Here is a 20,020-nt window from a genome sequence, read left to right on the forward strand (position 1 = left end):
ATACTCTCTGCAGGGTCTTAAAAAGTCTTTTAAAATCTTCAATTTTTTTATATTTAGCAATCTCTTACATTTAACATTTATGTTTATTCATTTATTTCTTTTCTTTGATTCATTTCTTTTCTTACAATGCACAGGCTCATGCTCTTGAACTCCAATGTTGCATTTTTTGCTATTTATATTTTTTTTGCACATTTTCGTACATTGTAGGAACATGTAAAATAACAAGGTTTGGTTGGAAAACAGCAGTTTTATTAGTAAGCTACAAGTTGTCTTACTACATACTGCAAGAAGGAATTGAAGTTACACAAACCTTTGTTATCTAACTTCAATAGATAAAGCATTAAAGTCATAGACTAACATTAGCAACATTCCAATTTGAGATGACAAATATCAACTTTGCTTAGGTTTTAATGGTAAATTAAATATAATCTATTAGATTGGCTTAAATTATTTGTTGGGTTTTATGACCATAATGGTCTTAAAAAGACAAAATCCTATAGTACCATATTTTTATTTTCAGCGCTTATTGGCAAACATAGAAAGTCTGGGTCAAAATCTGATCCCTGCAGCACCTTTTAAACAGCAGAAATATTAAAGTTGTTAATCTGCAGGATTGTCCCTGGTCTGTCTGATCTCCTGCTGTTCCCACATATGCAATCCCAGCACTGTCTCAAACCCATCAGTGTTTTTGCGTCATTTAGATTAAGCTGTGTTGTAGGATGTGGATGAGTAGTTTGTGAGATAAAAAAAAATGTAATCATTCCTTCCTCTGTGGGGATGTTAGATGTGGGATTATGCCTCATATGATAATCTGCTGGCTTTGTTGAGTTTACTTCCTTTCTGTAAACGGTGTGCTTCCCTTTTACGTCTATATTTTACAGATATTGCATTAGCCTGAACAGATAATAGGATTTCTGGTTAGAAAGTGAGTAGATGTGATGAAAACAGACGCAGCAAGGTTTTATCTACATCTGCTGGCGCTAGCAGGTTGGTGCTGGTGTTGCAGTGCTGGAAAGTATCCAATTTAATTTAGGTTTTAATATCTAATCACTGCTGTATACCTGGCTTTTGTTAGTGATTGACAGAGTTTGAGAGGTGGGATGCATTTCATCTGTGCTCACACAAATGTGTCCGCCTATGTTTGTGCCTGAAAGCTGTGCTAATGATTGATTAAGCTCTGGTGATAAAGATTTGGAGAAACACAATTAAAACTCTTATCAGCAACCCACAACAAACACGGCGCCGCTTTGCAACTCCGTTCTTCTCCATCAGACTTGAAGGGTTACAGTTCTTTCTCTTTTTCCCTCCTCTCTGACGGGACGAGGACTTGTGTGTGTCTTTGTGTGACGGAATTGCACGGTGGGACCCCTGGCTCTAGAGTCGGCCATTGTGTGGGTGTGTGTGGAGTGTGGGACAATGGTGGGAGTGGGGCAGGGCCTGGGACTGATTGTGTGTGGACTTGTGGGGCCAGGGACCTCTCATTGTGGTAATAATGGTGCAGAGTAGCTCATAGTTTGATGGTGCTTTTGACACATGAAGAGACCCCACTTCTGCATGTGTGTTAAATGAGGGAGAGTGGGTGTGAGAGAGCGGCATCGAGCGTGTAAAAAGTGGAGCAAATCTGAACATCCAAGCGTACTTTTCAACAAGTGTTGGGAGAGAAAAAAAAAGTGCTTTTAATGATTTTTGTTGTTCACTTCTCCCTGCTTCCTGAGAGTGATTGATGTGCCTCAGAGGTGTATTACCATTTATTTTTAGGGACACACAGAAACGCAGCAGATAAATGTAAAATATCACGTTTTCCTCGTGCGTGTGTGTGTTTCTGTGTGCGATTGCAAGCATATGGGTTTCAATCTCAACAGCGGCTGTGATGATAAGCACAGTGATTAGCTTTATCTGGGAAAACTCCCTTGCAGCGCTGACCACAGCAAAAGCCTGCATTTCTTCCCATCTCAGTTCAGTTTTACAACCAGGTTTGTGTTACAGGTTTATATGTCCTGCTGCGATCAAGCTCAGCCAAAACGCCTAAAAGCCTGAAACTGATAGTGTGCCGCAGCAGAACTGGTTGTCCTCCAAAGCCTCCTTGATTGCTTGTTTCAGGAAACCAGCTGTTGAGCCAGTATTGCTGAGAAATATGCGCACGAATCCAAAGAAGCCCCTTGTGTTTTGTTTTTTTTTGTGCACACCACGAAAAGTTGTGAAGGTATTCATCTTGTATTTATTTATTTGGGCCCTCGAGAGACGGGTGAACTAGATTTAGCCACTGGCTAACCTCCATCTGCAGCTCTTGTAGCTTTTTTCAAAAACTGGATCTTTTTTTGTAATAGTCCAAAGTAGAACATCCAATGCAAGCACAGCAGTGTCATCTGAAAGGTTTACCAACATTTTAAAAAGTTGGTTTCAAACCACAAAAAATGTCCATCTTACCATTCCTTTAGCCAAAAATACTTTTACTGAGCTGTAGTAGATAGAAGAGATTATGAATGCGTTATAGTCCATAAACTAATAAATAAAAAATTGTCCAAAATCAAAATCTGAATATCAAACCTGAAACAAAACCAGAAATGATTACTAGCCTGGTTAAAAAGTCGAATAAAATATCAAACGACACCAGTTATTGGTGTATTTTTGCTCATGTATACCAAGAGAATCTCATTCCAGCCCATACCTACTCCTGTGCTTTTCCGGTTGCAAAAAAATCATCATGAAGGTTTTGATGTGTTCCTCTGTGATGCTAAGTTGACAAATGACTTCTGGTTGGAAGGCGGCCTCAATTGTGGAAATGTCTGCATTTAGCGAGGAATGTGACCAAAGGGAACAATGTGCCCAGCCAGTCGTCACTAATGGACCTCTGCACCATTAGTCCAGCGTCGCCCTTGACCACAGAGACCACAGCCAGCAAGGCCTGGATGCTTGTGACTGCTCTCGACCCTCTCTTCCCTTGTGGAAGTTTGATTTAACCTCTTCAAGCTAAACTTTTTTTTTTTTTTAGCATTGTTTTATTAGTTGCACACAATTATGAAGGTTAATGCTACATAGTTTCACTTATTGTTGTCACAGATAAGCCTTGTGCATGTCTCCGGTGTGAGTCAAATCCAGTTGTGCTGCAATAACGTTGGTTGTAGGCAGCGTGGCCCACATCGATCTTTATTGGTTATTGTTCAGCCGGGCCGAGTGTGCATGTGTGAACGGGACAGGGTGTTGACAGATGACTGTAGCACTCTTGAAGAACATATTTGTGGCTCCGCATACAGAAAAGACGCACACACTCACGCACAGGCTGCAGCATTTTTATTTGAATTCTTGGACCTCCCACATTCCTGCTCAGAAGGTTAATAGTTGCCGGCTGTGTTGCATTACACATGAGGGGGGGAAACACAACAGTTACTATCTATTCCTTAGTAAAGCATGCATTCTTGCAGACTTTGTCGGCTGAATCTGATTATATGATGAAATTAGTTTATTTAAAGACGCTTGTAGTATCGGGATGCACATCACTTCACCGTGCGCACGCACACACACACACACTCACACACACACGGGGCTTTCTTTTCAAATGAGTATCAAAATTCATGTTGAGAATGCTTGGTTTGACCTGCTCTGTTTGGCAGCTGTCTGCGCATGCATGTGCATTCGTAACGTAATGAGGGGACTTTACACAACTCCACTGCTCATTCTTCACCAGAGGTGACTGAAAGGCACGCAGTCGCGAAACAATATGTAGAGTGTATGTTTCTACGTGGGCAGCTCTTTATAGGTAACAGAGCTTTGTACGTCCGTGCCCGTGGGTGTATGTAACAGCCTCTCGGTGACGGCGGCGCCAGTGAAACCGATCCCAGGCCGATGACACGCACACACGCACACATCCACGCCTGATGATCAGGTAACTCTATGCCTCTGATCCCTCTAGATGAGAGGTTTTATTTTGGATCAGAACAAAGCAATGTCCTTTAGGTTAGATCTCGGACTGTCACCTTGCTACTGGTTAGAATATAATCAGGGTGTAAGCTGTCAAGACTGTGGCAGCACTAGGGGTTCGTCATTCAAGTGTGAAGCCAACTGTTAGTTGCTCCAGCAAACCCACAAATACAGAGACTAATTTCTTTTATCCGTCTCTTGATGGTGCTACTCTTAGTATCATATTTTCCAGACTATAGTTGTAGTTTTTTCATAGATTAGCGCAGGGGTGTCAAACTTCAGTCCTCGAGGGCAGGTGTCCTGCAACTTTTAGAAGTGCCTCTGCTGCACCACACCTGAATAGAATAATTAAGTCATTAGCAAGGCTCTGGAGAACTGAGGAGGTAATTAAGCCATTTGATTCAGGTGTTTTGTACCTGTGGCACATCTAAAAACTGCAGGACAGAGGCCCTTCAGGACTGGAGTTTGACACCCCTGGATTAGCGGGTCCTGCAACTTACATACGTTTCTCTCCTCTTCACGATGCATTTTTTGATTGATGCATTAATTTTGATTTAGTTCATTTATACTGATGGAGATGAACGAAGAATTAAAAGTTTGGAAAGCTAAACGCGGGCTGAAACAAAGGTGGAACGACTCCACAGTTGGGTGCTTAAACGTGCTGTGAGGCTTATGAACGACGCATTTTACAATTTATCAATGAATGAGAATTATACTCCAGAGCAGCCTACATATGTTTCTTTCCACTTAATGACACATTTTTTGACTTTTGCGGCTTTTATTCCGGAGCGATTTGTAGTCCAGAAAATACAGTATTTTGTATTTTTCTATTAGGCTAAGGTGTTGCACACATTTTGTGTTGTTACACTCTTCCTGTATTGGGCCTCCAGGAAGACTGTAGAGCCTGCATTTATCTTAGTCTATCTTTGACCAGTTTCTCTGCTTCTGCTGAAGAAAAGCATCCCCGAAGCATGATGCTGCCACCACTATGTTTCACCATGGAAACAGTTTGTTCTGGGTGATAGGTGTTTTCTTCCAAACATAGTGTATTTGCATTCAATTTTTGCACACTTTGTTTTGTGAGGGAACACGGTGAACATTTCTTCCAAACACTCAGGATTCATGCAGTGCACGGCTCATTGTAGCCGTAGAGTTACCATGGATCTCTTGGCTGCTATTTATATTAATTCTTTCCAGCTTCTTGTTATTTCCTAACCCAACTTTGATTTAAAATTGTCCATAACTTCATCTCTGACCTGCCTGTCTGGTATGTTCTTTGTTCTTCATGATGCTGTTTGTTCCCTAATTTTCTCTAATAAACCTCTGATGCCTTCACAAAATGCCTGTATTTATATGAGGTTAAATTACTCACAGGTGGCCTCCATTTACTAGTTTGGGAACTTCTGAAGGAAACTGCACTAGATTTTAATTATGGCTATTAGAATTTAAAGGGGCTAAGTACAAATGCACACCATACTTTTAAGATTTTATATATAAAAAGGTGCTACTTTGTTTTTGTCTACCACATAAAATCCCAATTAAAATGTATTAAAGTTGGTGATTGTTGCATAACAGCAACATGAGTAACACCTGAACAGGGATGCGTACTTTCAGGAGGCACCGTATGTTGTAATCTATACTTCTAATCTTCTGGGATTAACCCTAATGCCTGTGGTCATGCTGAACACGTATTTAGAGATGTGTACATTTTGGCTCCTAATGTGAAAAACAAAAAATATACATATACATGTTTTAGGAATATTTCAAGCCTGTGGAATAATGGCCGTTTTCTCGCTCGGACTGTGCTGGAAGCGGTCCTTTCTCTCCGTGTCCCAGGCTGTCTGATGTAGAGAGGTGGTGAGTGGAGCTCCTAACCCCGCTCTAACCCCTCATGTCCAGTGCAGGCAGCGGACACTCCCCAGAAAAAGGCAGCAGTGTTCGAATAGTTCCTCTGGCTATTTTTATCTGGGAATCTGCCTCTGTGTTGGACCCGGAGAGTTAGGGTGGAGGGCAAATATCTAATCTAATTCTGGATGATGGGAAGTCACCAAAAGGACTCCTGTGCCACTCGCAGTGTCGATATTTGGTGTGTGTGTGTCTGTGGTTGGCTGCCGGGTCTTGAAATGCTGTCTGGCGCCAAGTTAAACTTTCTCCCTAGTCGCCCTGCCCCCCCACCCTCTTCTCTACCCTCCTCCTCGTCGTTCCCCCCCTCTCTCTTTCTTGTCCTCGCTCTCCTCTTCCCTTCACCCCATGTAAGGAATGCAAGATCACGTTTTGAGTTTTTGTTTCAACCAGTAACCAGTCGTTGCTCTTCCTTTCTCCACATGTCTTTCAAAACGATCGTCTTCGTCTTTACGTATTTTCTCTTTGCGTCACTGTTTAAAGCTGCTCTTTCTTTCTTTTTTTTATTTTATCTTTGATTCAAGTAATTTCATGTCATTGAGAAGCTGTGTTGGAGGTTAAGTGTTTCATTGTGGAAACAAATTCTCCTCAAATGGTCTTAATGTGGCTGTTAAAGTTGCAGACGTGTAGACATTTAATATCCGCTAACATTGCGGCTTCAGCTTGAGTTTAATACCTAAAACAAGTTGCCCTGATGTCGTTGCTTTCCCCCAAACTCGTAGAACATGCCATCTTTGTCGTCAGATACAAGAACTGTTACTGATAACTTCACAAATACCCAAACTACCTCTTTAAATAGCTGTACTGTTTGCAGGTGTTTACAAAGAGAAGCCACATAATTGCTAACCTAATGACACTCTGTCCAGCTGCAGTAGCAAGTTTAGAGTGAGGGGATAACTAGAGTTAAGCAGAGAGAGGACATCCTCTGTTATTTATCCACCATGAGTGCCTAATCTAATTTGAGATTTCTGGAAAAGTCTATATGCAGACAGTGTCTGCTGGATTTAGAAGCACAAACCCACTGTCTCAGACAAAATTAGACCAATCATGGCTAATCTGTCTCTTGCAGCAATCAAAGGCCTGTTGCTGAATGCTGCTCTTTAGCAAGACTTGTGACTCTTCAGCCAGATAGGGCCCTCCTGCAAGATATGTGTGTACGTGTGAGGAGAAAGGGAGTGTGTTTTTGTGTCTGACCCTTGTGTTTGTCTGCTTGCAGATGCACACGTCCCTGCAGGGGAGTGAAACCTTTTTATGTATCAATTGACCCTCCTGTCCCACAGTCCTCTCTTCCCTCTTGCTATCATTTCTGTCACCAATCTATGAACTAATACCCCAGTGGCAGCTCCTCTTCCATTAGCCTGCTTCTCCTCTTCCCCTCATTCCTGCTTTATGTCACCCTTACCCCATCCCTCACTTTTTGTTACAACCCTAAATACCTTTACAAGTAAACAGTTTAGAGTTGGTATAAAAGTAGGCATTTTGCCTTGCGTGGGTTTGTCTGAAAGCTAAAAGTTGATGGTAATTGCATGGGTTTAAATTATTTGGAAAAGGAACTTTAGAGTCTTATTTATTCAGTCTCCTCTTCTTGTCTCCTCTCTTGACTTTTAAATGTTCTTGTTGATCCAGGCGTGCTTTTTTTCTGTGCTCATATCTTTGCCTGGGTGTCTTTTCTGGATGACAACTTAACAGAATCTGAATAATGCATTCGATCATTGGAAAGGTATTTATAGGAAAGCACAGTGATTAAATTTTAATAGGAAAGATGGCCATCAACGCAGGACACCATATAGCAAATATCCCTCCCCTTCCATACACACTAAATCATCTATTTGTTCCTAAGTGAGTTTGTTTGCCAGTTTTGTATGTTTTCACCACTTTGGGCTCTTTTTTTAGTTTCTTGACGTAAACATGAGCTCTTTTTAGATTGCTGTGCTGTTTGGTGATTTGATGTTCAGCTAAATAATTCATGCCAGAAAAACTGTTACACTCGCTCAAGGACAGGGACTTGGAGGACATGTCTGTAGTTATTTGTGCAGAAGTTTACTTCCTTTCTCCTTTCATCGATCCTGTTCTGCAACATGATTATTTGCAAAAAGGGATCTACAACATTTGTATTCCAGTAGGCTAGCAGTTGGTTTATAAACAATGCAGTGAGTGAAGAAAAATAATAGATTAGAAATATCTATTTTAAAAGAAAAGCTTTTATACTTAAAACATGAGACTAAAAATGATGTTTGAATCGTATTTCATTTTAAGCAAAGTGTTGATGAATTGGTTTTTTTCTACTAGCATCTTCTTTTTTATATTTCTACTACTAGCCTAAGTAGCTACGACACAACGGGATTCTTTTTTATTGCATTACTTGATTAATTGTCAGAATAATCCATAGATTATTCAGCTACTACACTAATAGTTTACAACAGCCATTTCCTTTGCTGCTTGGCATGTACATAGAGTTTAATGGTTGCCGTGGAGACGGTAGCTCAGGTAACCTCCTGTAACAACCAAGGCATGCTGCAGTTCTCCAACAGTGAGTTTTTGAGATGTCAGTGCAGAGGGATAAATATGGGTCTAGTGGCTCTGTGTTGCATTGTGATTAATAAGTAGAAAGTCCTAGAAACAATGATCAATTAAAATGTAGTTTAAAAAAAAAAATTTAATTTTAGGGTGGGGAATAACAATTATTTCCAAACACAGGAAGTGTTCTCTTGTAGAATAAATGTTCCTAAATTGAAAGTTGTATTTTTCAAAAAATTTTTAGAGAGGATATTCTACATGTTTATTTTACTTCAAGGCTTTTTACACATTTCTACCAAGTGTGCATATAAATGTGGCCGGCTCTGTGTTGTAATTAACTCATAATGTTTCAGTTTTATCATGAAATGTCACTCTGAAGGTAAAAGCCTGATTTTCTTGATGAAGTAACTGGCGGTTTTTTGTACCGATTTAAAATTTTTGAAGGATGATTCATAGCTTGACACTAATGAAGCTCGGGTTCAATTAAGGAAATGGCCAAAAAAAAGAAAATAAGTTTTTCAGCTTATGGTTAAGCAGCTTCACCAGCCCCCTGCTGTCTGTGTGTGCACTGTGCCCCTGTGCAGTACAGTAGGCCTGGCTTCGGTCACAATAGTTTTATCCATGTCCATTTTTAGCATCAGTCGTGGCCCAGTGAAATTACGTAAGAGCCAGGCAGCTGAATCCGGGTGGGTGCACGCACAGATAACCCTGCCGTACAAATGCACGCAGTCATTGTTGTTTTAGGAGATTAAAGCTTTGGAGAACAGGGAGCTAGATCCGCTGACCAGTCACAGGGTGAGAGGGGAAAATAAAAGCGGGGAAGAATTACAGGAAGGCATGCAACGGGGGGGATTTTCAAAGCCTCAAGGCAAGGAGGGTGAGGCAACGAGTTAAACTGGGGAAACCACACGTGTGATGGTGGGAGAGAAATGGGCACAGCTTGGTTGGGCTTAGATCTGGGTGAGAAATGGCAGGGAGAGGAGCGTCCAGCTGCAATAAACAGGTGTGTGCGGATAACTAAAGCAGCGCTCGTGCAAAGACTTCATTTAAGAGATTAAAACTTTAATCTCTAGCAGCACATTGCGTATTGTGGTTGCCGAAAACCAGATTTTATTTGCATATTTTCTTTTATTTAACGTGTACCGTCTGGTTTTCAGCTGCCAGCATGTGCAGTTGTAGTAAACAGTCATATTTTGTGTACATGTCTCCATGGAAACAAGAACTCAGACCCTGCCAATAGTTGCCAATCAAAATATCACACCCTTACCTCCAGACTGCAGAAGAGAAGCAGGAAATTAATGAGGAGAGCTCTAACCATTATTTAATAAAATAATTTTGCTGTCATATAAAATGGCAAAAGCAAGAGTTAGCATCATCCCTCTGTGTTTGTGTGGGTGTTGTTTGTTAGATTAATGTGTTTGTCTGAGCAAACAATTAGCCACGATCTGGGTGAAGACGCTCCCTTTGCTTTCTGAAAACAAACAGAAGAACTAAGTAAGAGTGGAAACAAGCGATTAGTGATGGCGCAGATTTGACTTATTTGACATCCTTCAGCCATCATTCTTTGCCTACATCGCTAACAGTTATGGTGTCCCAATAGTCTCTGTGGAGCAAAGACTATTTATTAACCTTTTAAAAACTGTTTCTCACCACTGGAAATGAAAAGGTAGGAGCTCTAAAATATGTTTAATTTTTTAATACTTATACATGCTAGCAGTCAGGTCAGCATAACTTCAAGTCTGCACTCTTTACGTTTGCATGATATACTGAAGGTTTATTGTTGTAATATTGCACGAAATCTGTATATCGTAAAGAACCATAATAAGCTCTAACAATCGGCCATGATTTTCTTAATTTTGGTTGATCAGCCAATATTTGCATGTGAAACCGATCTTATCCACCAATTTTATCCGCCTCTGCAAAGGTCCGACAATCAGCCACTGTCTCCTTCTGCTCTGCGTGAGAGAGCATTGACAGACAGACACGCCTACCAAGTTAAGTCTAAACTTTTCATTATATATGAGAGTGTTACCTAATCTTCAGTTAAAACAAGTTTGTATTGTTTGATGGGTATTGTTCTTTGTTTTTCAATGAAATAAGATTGTGTCATTGAAGGAGTATCACGACCTTATAACAGTCTGTTATTAAAAAAATGGTATGCATTGGTCAAAATCGGGATCAGTAGGTCAGTTTTTTTTAAAGACCAGTGATAGGCCAGAGAACTGCTACCTGGTAATAAGCGTTGGATCATTATTTAAGTAAAATGAATTTGGAATATATGCCTGCAATATATTTGGAGACATTTTCTTTTTATGCAGCATCAAAAGTTTTAGGTTGACATTTTAGAGGAGGAAACTGGAATCAAACCCACAACTTTTAGATTGTAGAAGTCAATTTCTTTGTGCATCTCTAAAATCTTTCACTGCGCGATACAATTATGTCCTTGAATCAAACATGGAGTGCCAGTGGATGAAGAGCATTATTTATTCATGAAAGCGTCCTGTTGAACTGCAGTTTTAACTGCCTGCCACTGTGTTGGGACTGAAAACTTGTTATAAAAATATGAGAATCCCTGCTTCGTGCCTTTTGTTATTTTACAAGTCATTCTTTGAGTCAGATTATACTTAAGGAGGCATGTGTTTGCATGTTTCCTCAATTACCTAATACACAAAAGCTCATTCAGAGTAATGCTGATCTTGTTCAAATTTACAAAGATTTTATGTTCTTATCAGGTGTTTAAAAGTAAAAGCAGTTCATATAGTGTAAACACAGATTTTAACTCTAATTTATCTTAATAGCAATGGAGCATGGAGTTTCAACAAGGAATCCCCCTGATACCTCATAACCTGAGCTGTCTGGATCCCATTTAAAGCTTGAATCCAACATGTGTGTATTTCAGTTCATGTAAGTGAGCATTACATTATATTTTCATACAGATGTACCCACATTTATACCCAGCACACAAAGGCAAACTGTGAGGTAGCGCCTCATGTTATGAGTTTCACCAAGCGGAGGTAATTGGTGTGGGTACGCTGGGCTCTTGCATAACACCATCGAAGCAGTATACCGACATGAGGGGAGAAAGTTCACTGCTTTCGCAGTCTCTGTCACTCAGTTTTTTTATCTCAGTGATCTTGCTTCCTTCCCCACTCCTCATTCATTTCTCTTTTTAACTTCCTTCCTCTTTGTCGGTTCTTTTGCTTTCGCCGATGACACTTGGGTTTTTTAACGTTGTGTATACAACGTGTGGATAAAAAAATTCGGATTAATATAATTTTTAATTTTTTGCTTTTCTGTATAAAGTGTATAATTTGTGTGAATTTGTGGTTTATTTCAACAATTAAACCAAAAAAGTATTGACCTGCAAGAAAACTGTGGTGCCTGTTTCTTGGTAGAGATTATTGTTTTGACTCAAATAGAAAAAACAAAGGGATTAAATGCTTATCCACATCTAAGCACATCTCCTAACTTTTATTCAATTTTTCCAAAAGTCAAAGTGTGAAAGACAGCATGCTGCTTAATGATGCATTTACAAATGTATAAAAAGTAGGAACGTTCAGTTTTGATGCAATTATTGAGTAGGAAAAAACTCCCCGTTGAGGCAAAATTAGTCAAATTTAATCAATGGCTAATAGATCAAAAGTGCATTAGTAGTAATAGGGATGATTTATATAATCACCTTTGTCTCATTATTTGAAGCTTTTGAAGAGATTTAGTGTTTTAAAGTGGAAAATGTAACTGTCTTTTCCTGGTCACATTTCTCTCAGCGTTCCCGGTTATCCATGTTAAACTGTTCAATAAATGTAAGATGTTCCCACTAATGATGTTCCTGTTAACTGAGGAGTACATTTTGTGTGACATTCAAGTCATTATTCTAAAACCTGGTCTATATTTGCTTACTCTCTGTACCTGGCAACAGCAATTAAATAAGGCCTCAGAGAAGCAGGAATCATGAATTAATTTAGTACTTTCTCACTGAGTGATGAGCTGTTTGCCAATTCAAGATTTATGTTTCAATTATTCGTCGTGTTCTTTTTATAAAATGAAGCTAATCGGATTTAAAGTTTTTATTTGAAGCTCACCACTCCTAAAATTGGATTGGCAAAAACTCATTGGTCACTTTCTTAGGTACACGTATCTTTGCTTTCAGTCTTTGTAGCATAGATAACACGAGACATTGGGGACATTTCTCAGGGGTTTTGGTCCATATTGGCAATTCTGCTTATGTTTACTACGTCGGTAATTATTAATTTACAAGTCAATTCTGTCTTTATACACCAAAAAAAGTGAGCCTGTAGAACTCCTATGCAAAACGCGACGATGTCGGACCTTTGGGTGCACCTCACCTTAGAATAAAATATATACTGTAGTCCTGAGCTGGTCTGCAGCAGACTGTTGGTAATGCACCTTCGATTTAAAGAAGCATGGAGCATTGCAACACTAAGGTCTGTTTTATTGATATCAAAACATTAACCATCGCCAAATAATTCATGTTTGAAATGGAGCTTTGTTGAGTGTTTTAAGTCAATGTGAGACAGCTGAGTCAGCTCAGTGCAGCTTTACAAATTGATTCAATGTAATAATGCTTAGCTTTTGCCTAAATTGGCATTAGATTTTGACAGTTTGACTCATTTGAGTATTTTTATTTATTTTTTAATGGACCTGGTTGGAGCAGAGATTATTGCTGCTTCTCAGTCTCAAACCCTCCCTGCTTCAGGAGATGTTGACCACTGCCTTCTGCAGGTAAGACACTGACAACTTCAAAGTACTTAGGACAACCCCATTTACAAAAAAAGAACAGAACATCCCTTTAAGCTGATATAGTCTGTTCTATAATTCAAGCGCAGAGATAGTGTTTACTGACCTGGATTCACCCACCCTGTCTGGTCAGAACCAGCGTCACATTTGTCAATGAAGGCGTCTCTAATGAAACTGAGAATGAAAATGAGGCTGACTTATTATATAATCTACTTTTTTGCACGGCTGGGGCAAAGATGCAAGAGCACATTGAGTACCGGCCTGTGCCAGTGGAGAGTGGTTCTGTTCTTACAGCTTTGCTCACCGTCTCATGGTCCAGATTATGTGGGTTTGATTGTCATCATGTAAAGGCAACTGCTTCAAGCTGTCTTATCACACACCTCTGTTGCTGCTCCTCTCCATCTCTTCCTCTCCTGCTCCTTATCTTTTATGTATTCTGCTTTTCTCCCAAGTTACATCATCATCGGTTTTTCTCTCTTCCTCGCTTTCCGTGCCTCTTGCATAACATCCAGCTTTATGTGCTCCAGCTGAGGATCCTAATCTTTCCCACGAGGCAGAGTGCGAGAGCGAACCAGGAGAGAAGCGAGGAGCTGGGCGGGTCGACCACTCTGCCTCACCTGCCTTCAGGCGCCCCTTCGTTAGCTCAGCCAATTAATTTGTTGCTCTGCTTTCTTTACGGGCCTCGCCGACGCTTTGATGATTAAACGCGTCTCTGTGCATTTGTGATTGTAAAGACTGTTTTCTCTGCTAAGTCTCAGTTGGCTGCTCCACGCTGACTGGGGGGGATAAGAGGAGATTATCCATGCATCCTGCAGCATGGGCGGATGCATATGCATGCAGACAGACGCATTTATAGAAACCTGGGGAGACCTGTGGTGTGGACATTCCACCGCCGAAGCCAAATATGCTCATGTTAATGAGACCATGTGCCGATTTGGCTTCCACCCAAGAAGGCAGAGAGATGCAGTCATGTATACACACAGCCTCATCTTTGTGCAACTGCGAATACTTTACGCAGAGCAGTGCACATTTAAGCAAAGTTCTTGCTGAATCTCTTGCACACATGCAAAAGAAACGGCTTACAAAGGGAGTGTGCTGACTGGCTGGCCGTCTGGCTAGCTGGCAGCAACGGCTGTGCGAGGTGAGTGTTACATAAGGATGATCAACACTACCTAATCAGCTTTAAGAGACATTCTTAACAAGCTGACCAAGTGGGGCACGGGTTAGAAGAGGATAGGGAGGCGGGGAGCAGGCAAAGGGACGCAGAGGGGCTTTAGAAGGGAGGTGGGAGGTAAAACCGAGTAGATGTGGGAAACGGTGGGGGAAGAAGAGAAAGTGGTGACAGGCGGCGAGGCGGCATGCGTCTCCTGTCCCTGTTTACGACGGGATAAACACACATGTATAAACACGCTGTGCTTTGCCCTCCGTGTCCCCCTCGCAGCCCACTGTGACGCACAGCGGTGTTCGGCAGAATCCTGTTTATGAGCACAGTGTGCATTTCCCTGCCTGTGTGCATGTGGAAGCGCTAAAGTGTGTTATCTTTTTCCAGACAACTGCTTTGTACTTTAGATGACCCTCTAATACAGTATTTGGCAAACTGAACCAACAGAAGTTTCTGTAATGATCACCATTTGCAGCTCACAGATTTAGAACCTTGCAAAACTATTCGTAACTATCAATATGGACTTAAAGTTTTATCACAATGCTTTGTGGTACTTTGTGATAACAGTAAAAGTGACAATAAGAACCAATAAGAACTATTTATTAGTTCTTTTTTAGGTAACTATGGCTATGACAGCAATATGAGAAACATTCCCAGTGGTAATACGGTTCTTTAGGACACCAGTCACATAAAAAAAAGTTATTTGTATCATTAAACTGCTCACAGTAACTGCAGTTAATCATATTTTAAAAGTTTTTGATATATATTGATACTCTCATTGAACAAACAGTGGAGAAAATGGCAAAAACAACAACCCTGAATGCACAGACATTTTTGGAAGTTGTTAAACGTCATTTGTTGGAATTTATCACAACAATAAATCAGAATTTATCGCAATAAATGAAAAATAATAATAAATGCCCACCCCTGTTCACAACCCTGGAACTTTTTCTCGTTTTGTCAAGTTACAACTACAAACTTCAGTGTATTGAAGATTTTATGTTGCAGACCAACAAGTGCTTTTATTTGGGAGGAAAATAATGAAAGTCTGAAAAGTGTGGCATGCATTTGTTCAATCAATCATTCAAATTGTATTTGTATAGCACATTTCAGCAGCAAAGCATTTCAATTTGCTTTACATAATTAAAGAAAAAATAAAAACAGCATGTGACATTGAATAAACGGTAAGAGATTTTGAAAAAAGATTAATGTGTAATTAATTGTTAATGTGTGTCTTTTGATAAAGTTTTATAGCTTTAGTTGTCTTTTCAAGCTTATTAATTTTGATGTTTTGATTTATTTTTTTAAAACATGCAATGAAAGACCAGTTTCTTGCGGTGAAGAAAAAAATATCTTATTGTACCAGCATGTTTTTCATCTGCTGAGGTTTTATTTTGGTTGCCCAATAAGTCAAAACGACAGGCTGAGTTTATTTTTCTTTTGTCTTTTATTTTACACCACAAATTATTCCCATTTAGGTTATTTATGTTACTCGCGGAGAAGACCGCGCTCATGCGTTGTGCCTTTATATTTACCCATTTTTCATGTGGTAAATTAAGCCAAATTATCATGTTTTACTCAATTCACGTTTTCTTTACTCATGATGACAGTCTGTTGCGCTTGTGGTTCCCCTTTTACCAAACTAAATGTCTAGGAAGTCGCCCCAAAACTAAATAATTACAGTTCAGTCATGATTGAGATCTGATGTGGTTGTGACCTTTGCTTTGTCTTTGTCCTACTTTCTCTTTTATTTGTTTCCTTTTTCTCAAACGTTCTTCAGTTATCTCCGCTCCTCTTGTTAACTTCTCTGCCTTTGACCTTTTCCCAGTTTTTATTCTGTCTCTCTACACATTCACACACACATATACACACACACGCATACACACATCGAAGAATGACTTGCAGATGTTGTCAGAGGGTTTTGCCTTCATCTAAAATTAGCTGCAACAGAAGAATGGCAGGAAAGCACACAGGGCCATGTTGCCAGGAGGGAGGAGTTGGATGGAGAGATCGACGGAGGTTTTGACTGAGAGTGAAGGGATTATGCTTCCTCACAAAAGTGTTTACGTTTGAATTTTGTCCCGCTACATCCTCAAACTTTTCTTTTTTTTTTCTATGATTTCATAGAAGTATGCATTGGTTTTTAAAAATGCTTTGGAGATGAAAATCTGAATAGTGTGACGTGCAAAATTCCCTGCCCCTCCATAACCTTCTGTTGTGTCCAAAACTACAGATTGCAATCTGAATTTGAGTGTTTTCAAATGTTTTCACATCTTCCCAGCTGTTGTCTTTTGTTTCCTCCGACATGTTCCCTTAGTGGATTTGTCTGTACTATAAACTCTGGCCACACAGTGTGCCAAGTGTCTGCATTGAAAAAAAAAAAAAAGTGTTTTGTAAATATTAATTTAGCCCGGTCACACTTTTTTGAGTGCAGCTTCTTTGAGGCTCTTTGAATAATCTTGATGAGCTACACAACAGTAAATTTCCCTTTGGGATTAATAAAGTATTTTTGAATTTGACTTCTCTGTCCTCGCTTAAGAAAAGCACCCCCACAGCATGATGCTGCCACCACCGAACCTCACAAGTGTTCTGATCTGTTTAGGGGTTGAAGTGCAGTGCAGCTTCTGAAACATTTTGCATTTTGTAAGAACTTTAAGTTTCATCTGACCTGCAGTTTCTACCACATGTTTGCTGTGTCCTTATGTTTAGATTAGCTGAGTTCATAACTGGTAATTAACTGGTAGTTAAATGTAAGAAGATTCTTCCACCTGAGTTGTGGATCTTTGTCGCTCCGCCAGAGTTAACTCTTTGCTTGGTGAAATGTATTTTTTACTTCAAAAGCATGCACTGCTTGGTATTATTATCACATAAAGTCCTACTAAATTCCGCACAATCTTGCGGTTGCAATGTGTCACAAAGGTAGAGAAATTCACAAGGTGTGAGTACTTTAAGGTGCTGAAGTGAAGTCGTGTGCATTTCTGCTGCAGTTGACACAAAGCTGAATTAAATGAACCACTAAAGACTTGTCCCTGTCATCAGGGACTGTGTCTGGACTTGTATTTCTGTGTGCCAGTCTTTGTTTTGTTGTGGGTGTGTGGGCCACTGTGACAAAATGCAATAGAAGCAGCTAATTAAAAGTTGCGACAGGTTGTTAGGGTGCTGTGACAACAAAGCAATATATTTCTCTCTATACAGTTAAAGTCAATGCATATTGTCTTGCAGCGCCAGTAATTATAGTTTGCAATAAGAGTATGATGAGAAGCGATTAACACGGTGCTCCCTTTCAGCTGCAGTCAGCAAGACACATCTACCGATACTGGCTGCAGTCGTTTTGTCTTGCACTCCGTCTTATGAAAGCCTCCCACCCCTTTTTTTTTGTAATTGCCCTTTTATTATCACCTTGGAAGCAGGAAGTTGTACACAACTGCAAAACAGCGGCACTGGTTGGCAAGCTTCCACTGGCCTCTGTTCGCTGAGCACCCAGGGGCCCGTTTAGACTACCGCATCAACAGAGCACCACTTTAGCCCCAAGTTAGGTTCATCTTTCCCCTGGTGATCGTCGTCTGCAAGGTAGCATGCACCTATGCATTCGTGTGGGATGCAACTATGTTGACCTTACTCAGCAAGCTCAACTTCAAACTTGTTTTTTTGCATAAAACATTTGCCAAACCTCTGTTTTTCACACAAAAAAGCATGCACACCTCTTTATTATATAGCTGCTCTTGGAAAACAAAGGTGTGTGTCTGTTTGTACCTTATTACTCAGAATGTGAATGTGAGCCATCATCAGCATGGTTAACAGCAGCAGAGCAGTCAGAAAAACATAATTCCCCAGGGCCCAACACATATTCCTCTCTCTCTTCTCGTCTGAACAACATGGAGCTCATAACAAACACTCGCGCATAAAGTGCATCCCCAGGCTTCCCACTGGAGCCTTTGAAGATAAGAGTTTTTATGTCTGTCTTTCTTCTGCAATACTAGAGTATTCCTCCAAGAATACATCTCTAGAAGTGGTGCTGTTAATTTTTGGAGTTAAGCATAACATTAAGTTGGCATTTAGAGTAAAGTAACTATTGGATGTTGCAAGCAGCTAAAAACCCAAGTTTTAAAGGAATAGTCCTATGCAATAGTTTTCTTATTTGTCAAATCATGTAAATACATATCACTGCATACGTTCTCGATGTCCACATGTTGTCTTTCACAGAAAAAAACAGTTTGTGCTTCAGGACTTTTATTATTACCATTGTTTGGGTGTTATACCTCTTAAATATCTTATTAGCTGTTTTTGAAAAAGATGGCAATAGCACCAATAGTATATTAAATAACTCAGAGAACAATATGCAATGCCAGTATGGATTGTAAAGGCAGAATAAAATCTGTTTTACTACTAAAATGGGTAGTTTGCTTTACTCTATACCGTTTTAAGACTAAATTGCTGACAATAATAAATTATTATTAATGTCAATATTTTATGCTTTCTTGTGTATTAACAAGTTTAGTTTACTTTAGGTGTCCATATGACAGTACTTTATATTCATCTTTTTAAAACTATTTTCCTCATTAATGGATTATGGGCATATCACTGCCTCAGCTGTGCATCTCAAGACCAAAGATCATATGAGAAAATGGCATCATGATGGATAACGGTGTGAGGGATCAAGTTCGTATACAAACTGTAAATAAATCTTTTGCTGTTTAGATTCTGCTTGGGAAACTCTATATTTAGGACAATCAACAGGTATACTCACTTAGTAATGCTTTGATTTGTCAGGACTTGGGAATGATGACACACCCCAAGGTTGGTGCGCTCTGGTTGCATGCCGGAAAACCAGTGGGATTTGCTAAACCTTGTGGTTAGCCAACTGTTATGTTAGCAGCGTGAGTGGATAACAACTTATTTATCTCCATTTTGTTTTCAAATAGAGATAGAAACAATCAGAAACACAAATATGCATTTCATTCCTGGGAATTTGAGTGTGTAATGTGTCTGGCAGCCATGTTGGAACCTATTTGCTTCAGGCCCCTTTGACTTTGGCAGTTTGTTTTTTTTTCAACCAAGTTTGAACTTAGCTTTTGAGTTAAAATCGAGTGCACCACTCGTGTTCTCTCTCAAAGTTTTTATATTTGTCTGGCAACAGCATTTGTTGCATTGCATTTTCTCTCATAAACTCTGCAGGGTTAACTTCAAGGCATTGCAATTCCTAATATTTGAAGAATGAAATGTTGCTTTCACCACTTTTGTTTTTTGTTTTTTTGTTGTTGTTTTTTTACAAATACTTTAATTAAACTAACAATTTCCACAGCTAAGAAGAAAAAAAATGTGGATACCAGGCTCAAATAAATACAAAATGGTTTGAAGTTTTGCTGCATCTCTAACATATTTTATCAGAAAAGTATAAAAGCTATTTTGATCCATTCTGAAACCTGAACATTTCAGAGCCTTCGGAACAGAGTGAGATCCTGCCAAGTGCTTTGTCCTCTATAAGTTTATTACCTTTCTGTTAAACTCTGTTATGTCCTTCAAAGCACTCAAAATAAACTTTTTAACAGGCATGATTAGGTGTTTATTCTTTTCCTCCATGTGGCCGTTTATAGATCAGCAGGTAAATAAATAAATGGACGGATGTTTCTTCTGTTGTTTAAGTAAAATAAGTTTCGCCGAAACGTTTATCAATCAATCAATCAATCAATCAAATTTTATTTGTATAGCACATTTCAGCAGCAAGGCATTTCAAAGTGCTTTACATAATTAAAATAAAAACAG

General features: G+C 39.6%; 1 protein-coding gene across 3 annotated transcripts in view; it reads left to right on the plus strand.

Annotated features, from left to right (window-relative positions):
• erfl3 (Ets2 repressor factor like 3) overlaps positions 1-20,020 on the plus strand; it is a 70,964-nt gene that overhangs the window by 3,650 nt on the left and 47,294 nt on the right. The gene's annotated exons all lie outside the window — the stretch shown is intronic.

Source organism: Poecilia reticulata, linkage group LG16 (genome assembly GCF_000633615.1).
Source record: "Poecilia reticulata strain Guanapo linkage group LG16, Guppy_female_1.0+MT, whole genome shotgun sequence".
Lineage (NCBI taxonomy): Eukaryota > Metazoa > Chordata > Actinopteri > Cyprinodontiformes > Poeciliidae > Poecilia > Poecilia reticulata.